Source organism: Ovis canadensis, chromosome 23, assembly GCF_042477335.2.
Source record: "Ovis canadensis isolate MfBH-ARS-UI-01 breed Bighorn chromosome 23, ARS-UI_OviCan_v2, whole genome shotgun sequence".
Classification (NCBI taxonomy): Eukaryota; Metazoa; Chordata; class Mammalia; order Artiodactyla; family Bovidae; genus Ovis; species Ovis canadensis.
The window spans coordinates 73,545,473-73,563,985 of NC_091267.1; the positions used below are offsets into that span (position 1 = coordinate 73,545,473).

An 18,513-nucleotide genomic window follows, 5' to 3' on the forward strand; every position below is an offset into this window, starting at 1 on the left:
AGGCTCCTCTGTCCGTGGGATTCTCCAGGCAAGAATACCAGAGTGAGTAGCCATGCCCTCCTCCAGGGGATTTCCCCAATCCTGGGATTGAGCCCAGGTCTCCTGCATTGCAGGCAGATTCTTTGCCATCTGAGCCACCGGGGGAGATACCTTCTACAACTTGGTTATATTTCTGAAGTGGGTAGCCATGCCCTTCTCCAAGGGATTTCCCCAACCCCGGGATTGAGCCCAGGTCTCCTGCATTGCAGGCAGATTCTTTGCCATCTGAGCCACCAGGGGAGACAGGATACCTCCTACAGCTTGGTTATATTTCCTCTCTCAGTTGTTCTAACTTATATAAAACTTGACTTTTGGATACGATACATTTTTTGTGGGTTTTCCCTTTCAGTTGTTTATAACCTCCAAATAATCACCCTTATTATGCTTGTTGTTCAAATAAACGGCAAGCCAACTCCAGTGACTTCTGCTCTAAAAGGAATCCTGGTTTTCAAACACAGCCACAACTTATTAATTTTTTTTAGCTTTTCCCCCCTAAATTTGACTTATCTTCCCCAATCCACCTGGAAGATGTACAGAGCACTCTTCCTCCTCTCCTCTCCAGCCCAGCTGGGTGGCCTCTCCTCTCTTGATTCTCTGTAGCACAAAAGACTTAAAGCACCACTGGCTGTTCTTTCAGAGTCTTAGCAAGGTGTCTATCGAATCAAGAGCAGAGAAAAGCTCTGGGGAGTTCATTTTGAGAAGTGATTCTTTGCTAATCCCTTCTCAAATAAACAGTGGTGGTTTACAATTATTATTCCTTGCTTCAAATTATAGTTACCCTTCTCTCACTGACTTCAGACTTATGTTCCCTTGTAGCTGATACTTTGAAAACAAAGACTATAGACTCACTAAACTTCAGCCCCTATGTCTTATGTGTAGCTGTGAGGAAGATATAACTTCACTGGTGACCCACCTTGGCATCTGGACAGCACAAGGCAGCTGGAGGGGCTTAGTAAAGACAGTAGAATAATTGCCCCCTTATCCTGGGTATTCCCCTTCTCTTTCAGGAAAATACCTGAGTTGTTTATAGGTTGGCCAGACTCACTAAGGGCTTCCCAAGTGGTACTAGTGGTGAAGAATCCACCCGCCACTGCAAGAGACATGGGTCGATCCCTGGGTTGGGGAAGATCCCATGGAGGAGGAAACAGCAACCCACTTCAGTACTCTTGCCTGGACAATCCCTGGACAGAGGAATCCTGGGGGCTATAGTCCAAGGGGCTGCAGAGAGTCTGACATGACTGAGAGTAAGCCCACATGCTTGCAAGCATAAATGTCACAGTATCTAGACTGTGAACTCTCTGAGAATCCCAGTCTTTTTTTTTTTTTTTTTTTTTTTAGGTATAAAATGAGTTCTCAGCAACTACCAGCCAGTTGACTTTGGAGGTAAATCATGAACAATTAATTCTCTTGAAAAATGTCAAGAAAACATGTCTGATAAAGAACTGAATTTGTTGCATATGCCCATCAAATACTTTGTATCCCCACTACTATCAGCTGCAGGTCCCCAGGCAAGCTTTGACCAGAAAAGTTGCCTGTCCTGGGAGAAGGGAAGGAAGCTGAATCCGCGTCTACAGGCTCCTCCCGGGTCCACTGTGCTCCTCCCTGCCGGAGTAGCTGCTTCTGCTTTTCTTGTCTTTTTGGCCCCCTTGACTGGAAAGTGAAAGGTTTTAGTCGCTCAATTGTATTTGCATCTTTGTGACCCCATGGACTCTAGCCTGCCGGGCTCCTCTGTCCATGGGATTCTCCAGGCAAGAACACTGGCATGGGTAGTCATGCTCTTCTCCAGGGGGTCTTCCTGACCCAGGGATCAAACCCAGGTCTCCTGTACTGCAGGCACATTCTTAACCAAATGAGCCATGACTAGACTATCTGACCCTTTGACCAGTTGATACTTTTAAGGCTCTTGACACATTTTACTTAACTGCTTTCCACAAAAGAAGTGTACCAACACTGCCACCAATGGCGCAGGAGTGCCCGTCTTTTAGCATTCTCACCAAAACTGAGTATATGCAAACAGATGGCAGGGGTGGAGGTTGGAATGCGAGGTTACAGATGAGGGAAGCGAGGCATTAGACTGAATCGTGCAGTACTGGACAACAATCAGAGGCACGGGGACAACTCATACTTAGCTTGATACGGACACAGTGGATACGCTGCTGCTGAGTCGCTTCAGTCGTGTCCGACTCTGTGCGACCCCATAGACGGCAGCCCACCAGGCTCCCCCGTCCCTGGGATTCTCCAGGCAAGAACACTGGAGTGGGCTGCCATTTCCTACTCCAATGCATGGAAGTGAAAAGTGAAAGTGAAGTCGCTCAGTCGTGTCCGACTCTTAGCGACCCCATGGACTGCAGCCCACCAGGCTCCTCCGTCCATGAGATTTTCCAGGCGAGAGTACTGGAGTGGGTTGCCATTGCCTTCTCCAACAGTGGATATATAGAGAGATATAATTGTAGATACATTTATACACATGAATTAACATGTTCACATATATTTCCTGTCTCTGTTCCCTGAGAAGGCCAGAAGTAACAACACCCCAGGAGCATAGAGCACAGCTAGGGCCCATATCTCGGTTTTTAACATCGTTTTCTAACATTCTTCAGGGCTCCTTGAAAAAAATGGCTGATTTTTTTAAGGGGTTAATTAAGGGGTTGGGAAGAAAACACACGAGATGAACCTGGAGCACCTTCAGGTGCCAGCAAGGTAAAAAGTGCCAAGGAAACAGAGGGCGGGGCATGCCAGAGATCCACAGAGCCGACACGCGGGCCCAGCGGCGAGAGCAGGGACAATTGGAGCAACGAAGCAAATAGCACGGTATTGAACACACCCGTGAGCCCACTCTGATAGAAACTGATGATCAAATAAATCATTGAAAGGGAGGAGAGGGAAGTCTCCAGGCAGGAGAATTCCAAATAATTAATGGGAATATGCCACCATCAACGAAGTGCAGCCTGACTCCCCGATCCTTAAACGTGCATTGCTCAGTCACTGCCTTTCAAAGAGTGCAGTGGGGCTGTTCTGTTTTGTTTTTATTGGGGAACAGTTGACGTACAATGGTGTGTTAGTTTCAGGTGTAGAGCAAAGTGGATCAGTGATGCATACACACATAACCACTCTTTCTCAGGCCTTTTCCCATATAGACCATTGCAGCGTATCGGGCAGAGTTCCCTGTGCTGCACCATCGGTCCTTATTGGCTATCTGTCTTACATACAGCAGTGTGTAAACGGCAATCCCAGTCTTCCGATTTAGCTGGCCCCTCGCTTGCCCCCAGCCACAAGGGTATTTTCTACGTCTGTGGCCACTGCAGCATCGTAGGTAAGCTCGTTTGTGCCCTTTGCTTTAGATTCCACGTATGATATTTGTCTTCCTCTGTCTGACTTACTTCACTCAGTATGACCAAGAGCTCAGCAGGGAAAGGGGAGAAGAGTCCTTTACAGTGGAGAAGCCTGCCGTCCTGCCTCAGCCAGGCGGCCAGGCGCCAGCAGAGACAGGCTATGTCGGTAGCGCGAAGCCTGAATATGAGGAGGATGACCCTTCACCTCCGTGGGCTGCTTCCCTCCCAACCCGCGAGCCCTGACTAACCGTGAGGAAAGTATCAGACCACCCAAACTGAGGGCACTCTAAAAAATACCCGGCTAGCACTTCTCAAAACTGTCAAGGTCTTCAGAAGCAATGAGGTCTGAGAGACTACGGAGGCATGATGATTAAAGGTAATGTCCTAGCCTGGACGGAACAGCAGGACAGAAAAAAGACATTAGGTGAAAACCCAAATGAAATGTGGGCTTTAGTTAATAAAAGCATATCAGTTCAGTTCAGTTCAGTTCAGTTCAGGCGCTCAGTCGTGTCCGACTCTTTGAGACCCCATGAATCGCAGCACGCCAGGCCTCCTGTCCATCACCACCTCCCGGAGTTCACTCAGACTCGCTTCCATCGAGTCAGTGATGCCATCCAACCATCTCATCCTCTGTCGACCCCTTCTCCTCCTGCCCCCAATCCCTCCCAGCATCAGGGTCTTTTCCAGTGAGTCAACTCTTCGCGACAAGTGTACCATCATAATATAGTAAGATACTGAACACAAGGTATATGGTAACTCTCTGTAATACTCTTGTGATTTTTCTGTTAATGCAAAACTATTGTAAAATTAAAAGTTTATTAAACGTTCTTTTCAAAAAGGCCTAGAACTTACCCAGTATATATAGGAATTCAACAAGTGGCAGATTAATTGTTTTTTAAGTGACTTTCCGTCATTTTGAAAAGTAAAGGAAACATTTTTCGGTTTAGTTTGAACTTCTGTGGTCACTCATGAGGCTGGACCTTCTCTTTTAGTTTCTCTTTGCTCCTTGCGTTCATGCCCTACGTCTAGTCCTACTGCCTCTCGGTTAGGCTGCGGATCTGGCTTCTCCAGGACGATCACACTTCCCAGTTTATCAGTGACCATCTTCATATATGTCTGTTGTCCCAGTTAATGATGATACGATCCCCTCTCATTTAGAAAGATACACCGTACGGTCGCCCTGCTGTGTCCCGCCGCCGGCCTCCTGTATCCTGCCTCTCCCACATGACTGGCCCACCCCTCCAGCTGCTAATCCTTCCTCTGTCCCTGCCCGGTGCCCACAACATGCCCTGATGATGAAACGGGGCAAACTTTTTGTTGGCTAATAGTCTTCTGCTAAAAATAATCAAAGCATTCTGTTAGATGACTACATTTTGTAAAAGATATGGTCTTCAAGATCAATTACAACCCAGTTCAGTATCGCGATGCTCAATTTTCCGTAGCTGGAAAGAGCACAATGTTCTAAAGATGTGAAGTCCCTTCCCCAAATCCTGTGTTCTGCATGACATTTCCCGCTGCTCTGGTCCTGAGCTGGACTGCATCAAGGCCACCCCCAGAGGCAGGCAGGAGGGCACAGAGCTGCACACAGCACCTCACAGCCTCCTCGGGAAGACAGCCTTCTTTCGCTCCCTCCCTCCTCCTCCTTCCTCCCTTTTCTTATCAGCCTTTTACTTCTCCTTTTCCTTCCTTTCTCCCGTCACCTCCTTCTGCCTTGATATGAAGGTTGCTTATGGTTCAATTTACCTCCTGACTTCATTTATTATGCAGATAAACTCATTGAAGAAAACTAAAAATAAAGATAGGCCGAAAGAAAAAAAAACCCCACACCCACAGAGAGCAATTACTGATAGTTTTGTGTGTCTCTCTTTATCTGTTAGGGGCAGAGTACCTGGCTCTCACACGTACTGGCTGTGTGAACCTCAACAAGCTGCTTAACCTTTCCAAGTCTCAGTTTTCACATGTGTAAAATGGGGACAAATTTTATATATATATATATATATATATATATATATATATATATATAAAATTGACTATATATATAGTCAAAGTACACCATATATACCATATATATATATATATATATATATGGTTAAAATATACCATATCATTATTTGTGTCAGGATTAAACAAGGTAATATATGAAAATCACTTAGGACAGTGCCAAGAACAGAGCAGATGTGCAAACGGTCAGCATTACTAAGAACATCTGTTTAATCAAACATGAGATCATACCAACATTCCTAATATGGTACCTGGTGCTTTGTTCAATGAAATACAAAACTCTTTGTGCTTAAATATAGATCTGTATTGTCATTTTTTATATTTATGTCTTTGTTTTGCATTTTTATTTTGAAATATAATGATGGAAAGCATATGTTAAAAAATAATTACTGAACATAATATATTACCGCTACTTTAGATCTCCCAGAGGATTATAACCTCTCTCTGAGTTACCACCATTCTCACACATGAAAACAGGGCCACTAAAAAGTAATGTCTGGGCTAATGATGTGTTTGGTAGCCCCTTGCTCTCATAAACCCCAGATCCTCAAACCTAGATGTATCATCAGAGCCTGGGCCTAAGCAAGAGGCTTAATAAGCTCCAAAAACAACCCAAGCTAAATATAGATGGTATGGCTCCACCAAGCATGGATTTTAGGCAGTGCTTTTGTCATTTTGTTTGAGCAGTCGCCTCTTTGGGGGCTTACTGTTCGACTGGGGCGACTGTCGTTTGTCATTGCTCTTGTTTGTGTTGTTCAAGAACAAGGATTCAACTTGTACTGGATTTCATAATTGAAAAATAAGAAATGAGAAAACCGTATAGAAAATGGTATATTTCTGTTTACTCTTAGAAAACAGAACCCTAGAAACAACTTCGGGAGTAGAATCACAACACAAAGAATGAGTATTGAGTTCTTCAGTATTTGACTAGATTTTCCCTGCAGAAAAGAAATCTGGGCGGGCTCGTCTGGAGGACACACACAGGCACATGTCCTCTTTGAGGGCTCCAGGATAACAGCAGGAATATCACAGTCCCGCTGTGGCATCCGATGTGTCTCTATGTTTCTGAACACATCTTCACATAGCATTCTGTAAAAATCAAACATAATGCTTATGAGTCAATTAAAGGAGACTCGATATTATGGAAACCTTCCTGTCGGTTAGTAAGTCCACTCTACTTACTATAAGACCCCCCTGACAGGGACGTCCCTGGCCGTCCAGGGCTTAAGACTCAAAGCCTCAAGTGCAGGGGGCACAAGTTCAATCCCTGGTCTGGGAACTAAGATCCCACATACTGTGTGGCCCCAAGAAACAAGCAAACAAAACAAAAGCTCAATAACTAAATAATATTTCCTGGACTATTGAAAAAGAAAACACAAAAATTCATGATGAATAAAATATCAAAGTTTAAAAGAAGAAGTCTCTGACAGGGACAATTAGCACAGTTCCCTGACATTTCAGGCAGTGATAAGTAACCTGTTGAACTGACTTGGAGGTGAACTGCTGTAACATGCAGTATGCAACTCTGAATTTGCTTTATTGGTTATGTGGAGAACGTGTCTTCAAAGTATCCTTCAGCTTAAAGCACGTTTGTTAAGGGCTTACCAAGCACCAGATGTTGTAACAGTTTTACTTGCCTGCCTCACTTTTCCCGTCCGACGCCTGCAAGGGAACGGTTAGCATGACTTGACTCTTACAGACACGGAAACCGCGGCCCCGAGAGGTCAGTCACCTGCCGGGGGTGCGCTCACGGCTCCCGGGCGGCGGAGCGAGGCTGACTCGGGCGGCTCCTGACCGCGTCCGTCCCGCGGCGCGTCCTGCAGCCGTCTGTGACGCCCGCACATCCAGCCCCGCTGCAGACCCTCCTGAAGCTCACCGACTGCCAGGCTAAGGCGGATGAAAAGAATTAACACAACGTAAACGAAGGTCATGAAGTATGGGAGCAGTTTGCTCCATAAAGTGATTAGCAATTGAACTTATTCCAATTTTTGTACAGTTCACAGTTCTTTCAGAGAACTTTCTCTCGGTTCTTTCAGAATACTTTCGGGGGTCTGAGATAAGGAAGGGCTGAGAGAAAACGCCGTAAAGTTTCTCCGTCTAGCCCCTGACTGTGACGGCGTCTGAGGACAGGACTCAACGTCAAAATAATGATATAAAAACAACGCATTTTTCACCATATTACAGTCTTTACGTGCATTCTCATCATATCTTCACAACTCCTAGAAGTAAGTATTCCTATCCTTCTACCGATCAGGAGATTGAGAACCTCGCAGGACAGCCATTCAGCCACTCAGCCGAGCTCACAGCCTGACGGCGTCACATCCTGTCCCTGCAACCTCGCGCGGAGCTGGCGCCCGACCGTTGCAATAGACCGCCCCTCGCGGTGCCGCTGGAGGCGCGCGGGGCAGCCTCGGGCAGAGCCGTGGCGGGGGCAGAGCCGTGGCCGGGGCGGGGCGCCCTCCGCGCCTCCCGCTGTCCCTTAACCCCACTCTTTCCCGCCCTTCAGTGCATCCATTTCTCCCAGGTTCCCAAGAGTCTCACCCTGTCCAGGTTGTGCCTAGCAGAGAGGAACACGCTCCTGTCTTCTTGACGATACTCTGCTTTGTAAAATGAACCTGACGCAGGCCAGGCAGGATGCTAGGTACAGGGAGATGAATATGAATAGGAAGCCGACCACTGCAAAGAGCGCGCAGCTCAGCCGGGGGAGCAGGAGGGGAGCTGCTGCCCTGGAAAATGGGTGGAACATGCTGTTTTTATTTTTTAATAAATATAACAACTGATAGATAAAATTTGCAAGTCATATAATTCACCCATTTAAAATAGCCCAATGGTTTTTAACATGTTCAGAGTCATGCAACCATCAACACAAGCAATTTCAGAACAGTTTACACACCCCCCAGAGAAATCCTGCATATATTAGCCTCTCCATTTCCACATATACCTCCTACACCAGCCCTAAGCAACTACTAATCTACCTTCCGTGTTTACAGACTCGCCTATTCTGGAGATTTAATATAAATGGAATTTTATAACATATGGTCTTTTGTAGCACAGCGTTTTCAAGACTCATCCATCTTGTAGCAAATATCAGTACTTCCTTCTAACGTTACATTGTATGGATATACCACATTTTGTTTTTCCAATCATCCGTTGGCCAACATTTGGATGTTTCCACCATCTATTATGAATAATTCTGTTATGAACATTCAAGTAAAAGTTTTTGTGAGGACATATGTTTTAAATTTTACTGAGACTAAACGTAGTAGTGGAATTGTTGGGTTTACTCTTGTGAGGACATGACATGCTCTTTCTGAAGAAGCGGCACCATCTTCCATCCCCACCAGCAATGGATGAGGGCTCCAACTTCTCCATATTCTCATCAGCACTTGTTATTGCCTGTCTTTTTTCCCCAGCCATCCTAGAGAATGTGAAGTGCGATCTATTTCGTTGTGGTTTTGACTTGCATCTCCCAATAACCAATGAAGTTCAGTTTTAGACACCTCGAATTTGAGATGCCTGTGAAACATGTAGAAAGCTTCTAAAAATCCAGCTTTAAATTTAGTGGAAATTCTGAACTTAGGATAGATGCTGTAGTTACACTTAGAAGCCATCAGTGTAATAATCTAAAAGAAAGCATTTCTATTTGTGGAATTTAGGCACTACAGCATTAAGTAGAAATTATCTGGGACATGGGATTCTCCTAAGAATTACAAAATTACACCACGTGGGTAACTACTCACTCTATTCACACCCAAGACTAGCCTTGGCTAAACTATTATCAGGTCTTTCACGTATTGTGTTGTGTCCAGGGACTTGCTGAATTAGACACCCTGCCTATGGGTTTAATTCCTGACTTACACCCTACATGCTGCTTGACTGGGGACATTTTACTTACCTTCTCTAAGTTTGTTTCCTTTGCTGTAAATGGGGAATAAGCAGGTGTATGCCCATCCTAAGGCTATTGTGAGGAATATAAAAGAAATAGAAAAGGGCGTGGCACACAGGAGGCATTCAGCTAATGAAGGTTGAATGACCGACTAAGTCGATTCATTAATTAATGGAAATAATTGACGAAGAAGGATCCCGCAGTGTTGGGCACTCAGTCAGCGGTCGACAGTCACTGCTCATATTCATATATGCAAGCCGTAAAGATGGACACACCACAAGGGCAAACAGTCCTGCTACCACCACCCTTTGACCGGAACAGAATGTAAACGGTAGACGTCTTCATATGTTCTGCCCCATTGGCAGGTGGGCCTGTGAGACAGGAGGAATTCACGGCCTCAGTCACTCAGCTCTTTCAGCCGAGGAAACGCGATTTGTGAGCCGCCGTGTTCACCATCCTCTTCCATCAGGCCATTTATGGCCCTTACAATTCCCCTCTTGATGAGAATACATAAAATATTATTGGCCCTGTGTGCCTACTGTATAATACACAGAACTTACAATAGACATTCTTAAATATTGTTAAATGAAGGGCTGAACGGGACGGTGTGTAGAAAAGATTCATTAACCCCGCTGATGCCGTAACAGACTACATTTCCTGATTTCTCCTTGCACAAAAATCACTGTAAGATGGCTCAGACAGGGCAGGCAGAAAGGAAGTTCTGGGTTAAGAGCGCTGCGCCCAGGGCCAGGAGTCTGGGCTGACATTGTCACTGGCCTTCACATCACCTCGAGCAAGTCACTATCCTTCCCTGAACACTGGCTTCACCGATAACATGAGAGCTTGGACAGTATCGTGTCTAGCTTCTTTCCCAACTTTGGCATTCTTTGAATCCATAAAAATACTCCATGTAGAATTTATTTCTGCCACTCGTTTTCCCCTCAGTGAATTCCCTATTCATTTTATCTGCACTGTGTTTTCAGGTTGGGTGGGATGAAACATTAAACACAAATCATCTCAAGGCAGAACTGCATAAATTGCTTTTATTTGGCACAGATACCTCAACCAAGTGCAGAGGACTTGGGCAGTAGAGTGAACTGACGTGGATGACCAAGACTAAACGTTTTGAAGCTAGAAAGTGGGCTCAGTGGCATCACAACGGGTCCGCCTCCGTTCAGCTGACGCGTCACCACTATTTCTACATTCAAAACCGCTGATGTTGCCGGTTCCACCTACTTGCTGTGCACTGGTCTCCACATGTTAGCTCCGCACCTTTCACTGCCTTTCTGCCTGGTTCTCTTGCTTTCTTTCCCTTCAACTCCTCTGCCACTGATTGCTCCCAAGGGACATAACAGATTTCTCCCCTGACATCATATGTGCTCAAGTGCGTGGAGCATGACAGGAAAAAGAGAGGGATTGATTCAGAGAAGACAGGGAGGAGGACAAGGGCTCTGCAGAAGACCCCAACTCTCTGCCAGGGTCACGTGCTCCTGTCACAGGCATTTGACACAGGCAGACAGACAGACAGAACAGACAGATCCTTTGGGCAACCAGCCAAAAACACGTAGAGTACTTCAATATTTTCAATATGTTATTTCAAATAATTTTTCTGATAAATAGTTGTGGATACTGGGCGCTAGTATATATTTATTTTTAACAAACAAAAATGATTACTGACTGTCCTACTTCCTGCACAATAAAGTGGCAGTGTTCAAGGGAAGACCTACCAATGCAAGAAGCAGTGTTAACAGTCAACCACAAAAAAGCCATGTCTCAATTCTGAAACTCTCAGAGGAGAGTGCAACGTGACACATGTACTAGGGTGTTCAGAGCACTTTTCTGTGTATATACAAGACAGAATCCTGCCTTTCTATAGTGGCATAAACTTAGCCTCATTTCACTGTTTCAATTCATTTTACAGTTCAAACTAAAAGGCATTTTAATAATTATAATGCATATTAGCCTGAACTCACATATATGACTTTTTTGCTGCCTTCAAGACTTCTTAGAGCAGAAGAAAGATATCTTCCTATTTTCACAGCACTGTAAACCCAAGGGAACCCTAAAAGGGGAGCAGACCAAATTATAAAACCCAGAGAAGGAGAACTAGCACACACCCCCAAACTGTGCTTCCCTGAGATAAAGAGACACTAGTAGGTGAGTTTACCAGGGAAAGTGAAAACATGGTTGGCATATTCCTGTTCCAGGTAATTTATGTTTCCAAAAACTATATAATTACATATTCACGCTAGTATATGAACCACCACCTGTCTTCAATAGGCTGTTTTAGCTTTTTCTGCGGCAAACGATTTATTGCATTAATGAGTTTCATCCAGTCTTTCAGAAAACAGTTTCCTGATTATGCCTTCTGAATAATTCTCCCCATGGCTAATTTATTCCTAATTCTTCATTTCTTTCCTATAATAAGATTAGATAGCATTTCCTTAGACACGTGACTTCACAGAGCCCAGCAGTACCAGTAAACTGAGATGCCACACTGATTTTCAGCTTAACCATGCGACTTCCTCTACCCAACAGAACGTTAGTGGGCATGCTGCAAACAAAGCCTTTAAATTTGTTTCCTAATTTGGCTTGACCCTTGCGCTTCTGTCATCTGTCATGAGAAAATCATGTCCTGGTAGCCCCTAATTCCAGAATGAGAGATACACGGAAGAGCCCTAAACCCTGCCGTCAGCCTGAAGCTGATATGAAGGAAATTAAAAAAAAAAAAAAAGAAAGAAAGAAAGAAAGAAATCTTATAAGCCACTAAGATTTGGGAGTTGCTTGTCATATGGCTTTATCACAGCTACAGCTGATCGATACACTTACCAAGTGCCACAGTCACGCTGGGTAACAAAGCAACAACAACAAAAAAAACACACGTGACTTAATAACCACTCATTGTTACTAATAACACGAAAATCAGCTGGACAGCGCTGACCTCAGCGGGGTTCAGCGAAACTCACGCATGCGTCTGTAGTCAGCTTCAAGCCAGCTAGGAACATTTTCTGATCTGGGCTAGACTCTGCAGCAGAGCCGGGAACTTGGCTGAGCCGGATGGGCTTACTCAGCTCTGCCTCACGAGGTCTCACCCTCCGGCAGGCGACGCTTGCGCTGAGCGCACAGGTGCCCTACGGCCGGGGCTGCGAACCGCAGCTCGAGGCCGCTGTCGCTTCTGCTGCACGCTCCTGACCGCAGCAGGTCACAGGCCACCCAGATTCAAAGGAAAGGAAGCCAGCTCCACCTCTTAAAGGAAGAGCTGGAGTCACAGTGCAGGGGGCGTAGATACAGGGAGGGCAGAACTTCGGAAAGAGCCAAATTGAAGGCTGGAGCTCATCCGGGAACTGTTCTTTTTATCAGGTGAAGCAGACACACCGCGAATACAAACGCTGCACACAGAGGCACTCAGTGTAGGGCATGGAGGAGGGCGGGGCACAGAGACACTGAGAGGGGCTTCCCCGCTGGCCCCGGTGCCGGGAGCCTGCCTTGCGGCGCAGGGGACACCAGTTTAATCCCTGCTCCAGGAAGATCCCACGTGCCCCGGGCAACTGGGCCCGCAGGCCACAACTATGGAGCCCAGGCCCTGGAACCCACGCACCCCAACAGGAGACCCCTCCACAGTGAGAAGCCCACAGCAGCAACGGAGAGTAGCCCCGCTCTCCACAGCTAGAGACAACTCAAGCAGCAACAAAGACCCAGTGCAGTCATAAATAAACACATTTAAAGAAGAACACTGAACGATCTTTGTGCCTGTAACATGGTCATGCTGACCCCAGGGGCACCTGGTACCTTCACCAAAGCCACCTTCCTTTAAGCATTTAATAGTGTCCAACTTGGACTCCTCATTTATTTTGCGTCCCATCAACATTCCCAAATTCTGTTTGTTCTATAGAATATTTTTTGTTTAATAAGAATGCTTTATTATTCATTTATATTCTTCTATTCCCAAAAGTATATGATCTAGATTGATTATGATGTGATTTTTAAGTCTTTTATGCACCCCTCCAATTGTGGTCCCTGTTTTGTGGAATTTACAGACTGTAGTGTCTCTGTATTTTCCCATCCACCATGACATGCTTAAAATTCTAAGCTCAGTTGGTTTTAGATTGAGAAAAACGTGGCTTCTGCATTCAGTTTTCCTCTCTTTCCTCTCACTTTAGGGACCATTCATCTTATAATATTTTGTATAATATAAATAAAAAACAAGAAAATGCAAATAAGGAAGCACCAAGCAAAGTACTGGTCACGGGGATTTGCCAGGTGGAGCATCTATCTTAGACCATCACAGTGGTTTTTCAGAACTTTACTCACATCTGGTTAAAGTACTCTTGCCTGGAAAATTCCATGGACTGAGGAGCCTTGTAGGGTACAGTCCATGGGGTCGCAAAGAGTCGGACACGACTGAGCGACTTCACTTTCACTTCACCCAAAGTCCAGTGATACGTAACACACTCACCCCTTATAATCTTCTGTTTTAATTAGTATACCTCACAAGGCACAGGAAAATATACTCAAGGATTTAAGCTGAGAAAAAAGAGCATCAAGAAATCTGACTAAAACCAGAGACTACTGTGTGCTTTCAGAGAAGTCAGATCAAACACCATTTTGTAAAATTTGTAAGGATTAGAGGGAGCAGTGAAACAAGAATCTTTGTAACAAGATCGTTGGACCATTAGAAAAGCAAAAGGCACTTTCTAAAGCAGTCCTTTGATAAAGCCTCCTCTCTCGGGAAGGTCTGCAGTCAGTCATCTACGAGCGGTCAGCAGTGGGATGCAGGGCTGGTCCTCCGAGGCAGCCTCTTACCCTGCACGGATTGGCCCTCAGGTCTTACGGATCTAACAGCTCCCCAGATTCTTGGGAAAACGGTGCTTGATGGACTGGAGCTGTGACTTACTGAGCATGAACGAACACACGCATATCGCCTTTTCTTTCCCAGCCTCATTGCTGAGCAGGCTCAGGGCAATAAACTCTGAGTAATTTTATGATGGAGAGGGTATGAGAGAAGCCTCCATGAGCGGGTGGAATAACGGAAGGAAGAGGAGAGGCATTCTTTTCATTTTTTCAGTGTTTGAAAGCTTGCATTTTGGATTACCACTCTGAGTGATAGGTAGCCTGTTACATCGTCATTTACATTCTGGAGCATCCATAAACCTTTTTTTAATTTTTAATTGGAGAATAATTGCTTTACGATGTCGTGCTGGCTTCTCCCACACATCAACACGTACCAGCCATAGGTGTACACAGGTCTCCTCCCTCTTGCCCTCCCTCCCACCCCTCTAGGTTGAAACAGAGCACGGGCTGAGCTTCCTGCATCACAGGGTGCATTCCCACTAGCTCTCTACTTTACATATGGTGATATATATGCTTCCATGCTCCTCTCCCAGTCTGTCCCTCCCTTGAGGAGAGGTATTCCCAATCACACGGCAGCCAAGATCTTCTCCCTTCCCTGGACTGAGCTACCATCTCGTTGGTTCACTGACCTGCCCCCACCACCAAGATTCTTAGGAGTTATGAATCCAAACGCCTCTAGGGGGCAGTAGGCAACATAAAGAAACAAAGGAGGTCAAAGGGGCCTGCTGGGCTCCTTGAAGGTCCATGCCCTATCTAAAAGAGAGAGTCACTTCTGACTCTTGCCATGTAGGAATGTGGAATCCCAAGACATCCAATGATGAAGGGACACAAAAGAAAGGTGTGATTAAGACGGTTTGGGAAACGGGAGATTTTATGTGAAATCTTTCCATTTCAGAATGCTGAAAACAGTGGCAGGCCAAAGAAACTATATCTGCAGGCTGGATGCAGCAATTTGGATCCTCAATTTGCAATATACATTTTAGAACGGTGCTTCTCAGAGTGTGGCCTACAGATCAGCACCTGTCCACACACTCTTTGCTCCAATCTGTGGCAAGATCAGAAGCCAACGCTGAACGCTGTTGAGTTCAGCTGGCATCTTTTCCAGAGGGAGATTGTTCCTTATAGAAGACACAGACCATTGATTTACATCCTGGCACAAGCTCCTGACCTCACTGTGGGTGAAATTTGGGGGAGCACTCCTCCAGAGAGCATCATTCAGGGACCCTTCTCATGGCACCGTCTCAGAGAACTGAGAACCAGTACCTTGGCTCCTTGAAGCTCAGTACTCTATGAAGGATGGGGAAGGGAAAAGGAGAGAGAACTCCAGTAGGATCCAGAAAGTTGCTCGCAGGAGGCCCTGCTCCAGGAGCACAGGTGTCTAGACCAGCGCCTAGTGCACAGCTAATACTCAGCAAAAGTCAGATGAATGAATGGTGTTGCAGCGAAGTTACATGAGACAGGAGCACACATCATGCTGTTTAGACTGATAAAACATTTTTTTAAAGAATGTTTCCAGAAGCTGACATGTACCTTTCTCAGGAACTGTTGAGTAAAGCCTGTTTGCATTTCTGTCAAACAGGTCAAAAAAGAAATTCAGTGGTCATGGAATATGGTACGGGATATGCCAGAAAACCAAGGTCTTTGTAAAGAAAGACTGAAGTTGGTAGATATGAGAATTCAGAATGAGGGTTCCCAGAAACTGAGCTATTAAGTTATTGATTGATAGCCTTTTAAGAATAGATTCATTTGTCTGCGGAAGTTTAAGAGAGACTCAGCCCAAAGGTGGAAGACCAGCGAATGACCTCAAGCTCTGGGCAAGCCTATGTGTATGGCTAATGTTAGAGCAGAGAATGGAGCTATGCCCATGAGTGCTGAATGACTGAGAGGTTGAAATCTCCCTCTTGTTCACTAAAATCCATGAAACCAACGCTGCTTATCAGTCATTCCACTTTTCTTGGTCTCTTGGTCTCCCTCGTTCTCTCATAATTTCAGATCCATTATGTTGGAGTTTTGTGGCCTCTTCTAATATTAAGAAACTCATTATTTTTCCAATCTCCTTAACCTATTTCCTCCTATTCTCAGTACTAGTAGAAGAAGAGGGTCACTCTAAATGCTTTTTGTAAGTCTTCATTCTATGCTCATCATTCAAAAGGTCCTTCTTTTGAAACATATCAATTATTAATATCATCCTTCCCAAAACTTCACCACCATCTTCTACTAGAATCTTCCTCCAGCTGCCTCAAAGGCTTTGATGCTTGGCTCAGGATTTTCTAGTTTGCCCTACTCCTGCCAGTAGCCATATTAATTTCAGGGCTATAACAGTCATTATTACAATAATCATTATGATGCCTTCTATTTATTGAGTGCCTACCATGTGTTCGTCACTATGTTTTTCTTTCTTTCTTTCTTTTCTAAAGTTATTTCATGTTATTTCTGGCCTAGCTGGGTCTTCACTCTGCCGCACTCGGCTTTCTCTAGCTGCAGAGAGCAGGGGCCACCCTTGGTCGTGGCACGTGGCCTTCTCTTTGCGGCGGCCTCCCTCATTGCAGAGCACAGGCTTTGGGTGCTGCGTCTCAGCAGTGGTGGCTCGCAGGCTCTCGAGCACAGGCTGAGCAGCTGGGGGGCATGGGTCTAGTTGCCCCACAGCTTGTGCAATCTTCCCAGACCAGGAATCAAGCCCATATCCCTCGCATGGCCGGGCAGATTCTTAGCCTCTCAACTACCAGGGAAGTCCTACAATGTGGTTTCTAATCTATCTTTCAGACACTAGTTCTAATCTCTAACAACCCTACAAGGTAGGTTTCATCCTCCATTTACATAAGAAGGATGCATGATTCAGAGAAACTACATACCTTGCCCAAAGTCGCAATTTAATTAGCAACAGAACCAGAAGGTAAACATAAATATTATTTGTGCCAAAGCTCAAGCTCCTTCCAAGCTTCCTTAGTAATAAATAACAACTATCCTACCATTTTCTGAATGACCACTGTGTAACAGCCATTGGGTTTGTACCAATTATTTCTAAATCATACGAAAACCTCCACAGTCTAAATCATTCCAGCTTTAAAGACACGAAAAGTGAGGCTCAGAAATGTTACGTAACCTATTCCAAGTCACACTAATGGTCAAAGATTTAAATTCAGGTCACTCAAAGTGAAACATCTCAGTTGACTGCCTTGCTAAAACTCTACCCCAGTTTTCTGTCACTGCATATAAACCACCCAGATTTAATGGTTTAAACCAGTAATAATCATATATGTTCCTCTCAGATCTTCAAGTTGGGCAGGGCTTAGCTGGGAAAGCTCCTCTCTGCTCCATGTGACATCAGCTGGGGTAGTTCAACAAGGCTTGAAGATCTTCCCAACGGTTCCCCTTGAGGACTGCCCAGTTGGTGCTGGATTTTGGCTGGTTCTTCAGCCTGGGCTGAGGGTCACAGGCCTCTCCATGTAGATCTCTAAGATAGCCTAAGCTTCCTCAAAACACAGGAGCGGAGTTACAAAGACAAGCATCCCACGAGAGAGCTAGATAGAAGTTGTACACCTTTGATGACCTACTCCCAGAAGCCACACGGCATAATTTCATTGCATTTTATGTTAGAAGTCAATCACAAAGCCTGGCTCATATTTAAGGGGAAGTGAATCAGGCACATAAGGAGGAGTATCAAATAATCTGTAGAAAATGTTAAAACCTACCACACACACTTCTCCCACAATTTCTGACTGATTTCATCTCCACTCTGCTAACCTACGCATGAAAATAAGAACACCTCAGCTTCTTCAGTGTCACTGAAGACAATGTCAAGCACATGATTTTGCCTCTGGTTCCCACCTTCTTTAACTGTTTTCTGCTGTCACCTCTCTCACTACCTTGCTCCTGAACTTGACCTTCTCTATCAAACACTCTAACCCCTTTCTCCATATTTTCGAGTCCTTCCTCTCCGTTTCGGTTCCACGGCCACGAATTTCACTACTGCCTTTCCAAGCACCTTCACACTCCCTTCATTATCTATCCTCTCTTTATCACTTGTAGTCTGTTTTCCCCACAATTCCTCTCAAATTACTTACTTAGAAATTACCAGTTTCCTCCTAATCATTATCTATTCTCATTTCTCACTCTTGTTCCTATGTAATTAGACACAAGTGCCTGTTCTGACTTCCTTCAAATTTCTTCCTCTTTTTTTATATCCTGGGATATGTTTGTTCACATCTCGGTTCACTTTACCTTAAGACAGTAGCCTGAAACAAACCAACAGGAAGGCTGGTCCTAAAAGCAGAACAGAGCTTAAGCAAGTGTTGAATGATAGCAGAGCAAAGCAGGTTGCCATATATGTAGACCAAATAATTATGGTCTTCTCACAAGGAGCAAGGGATTATGGTGAGAAACCTTGCAATGGCGAACATTTCT

The 18,513-nt window shown here is 45.0% G+C and overlaps 1 protein-coding gene across 1 annotated transcript in view; it reads left to right on the forward strand.

The window, feature by feature from the left end:
* The window catches only part of CDH20 (cadherin 20), a 213,191-nt gene that overhangs the window by 99,808 nt on the left and 94,870 nt on the right, over positions 1–18,513 (forward strand). The window lies entirely within an intron of this gene.